The sequence below is a fragment of the Carlito syrichta genome, unplaced genomic scaffold, assembly GCF_000164805.1.
Source record: "Carlito syrichta isolate Samal-C Ts95f unplaced genomic scaffold, Tarsius_syrichta-2.0.1 Scaffold312159, whole genome shotgun sequence".
NCBI classification, from domain to species: domain Eukaryota; kingdom Metazoa; phylum Chordata; class Mammalia; order Primates; family Tarsiidae; genus Carlito; species Carlito syrichta.
In genome coordinates this window covers 411,504-412,013 of record NW_007256255.1, presented here as the reverse complement: position 1 = coordinate 412,013, position 510 = coordinate 411,504, and the positions used below count along the sequence as shown (strand labels likewise).

Here is a 510-nt window from a genome sequence, read left to right as displayed (position 1 = left end):
CTGGAACTACAGGCGCGCACTACCACGCCCGGCTAATTTTTGATTTATTGTAGAGATGAGGTCTCGCCAAGTTGCCCAGGTGGGTCTCGAACCGCGGGCTTAGGCAATCCATTCACCTCAGCCTCCCAAAGTCGCGGGATTACAGGCTGAGCCACTGAGCCCGGCTCTAATTTACTTTTACATAAACTATACTTTTTAATCTAAAAAAAGAAAAGAAAGGCCGAGGTAGGAGGATTGCTTGAGTCCAGGAATTTGAGACCAGCCTGAGCAACATGTTGAAACCTCATCTCTACAAAATTAAAAATAAAAAAAATTAGCCAGGCGTGGTGTTGTGTGTTTGTAGTCCCAGTCGGGAGGCTGAGGCAGAAGGATCGCCTGAGCCCAGGGGGTCAAGGCTGTGGTGAGCTGTGATTGCACCCCAGGCTGGGCAATGGAGTGAGACTCTGACTCAATATAATATTCATATATATATATATTTTTTTTTTTTTTTTTTTGAGTTGGAGTCTCACT

At 45.5% G+C, this 510-nt stretch overlaps 1 protein-coding gene across 1 annotated transcript in view; it reads right to left on the bottom strand.

Annotated features, from left to right (window-relative positions):
- Positions 1 to 510, bottom strand: part of FNDC7 (fibronectin type III domain containing 7) — a 35,024-nt gene that overhangs the window by 21,109 nt on the left and 13,405 nt on the right. The gene's annotated exons all lie outside the window — the stretch shown is intronic.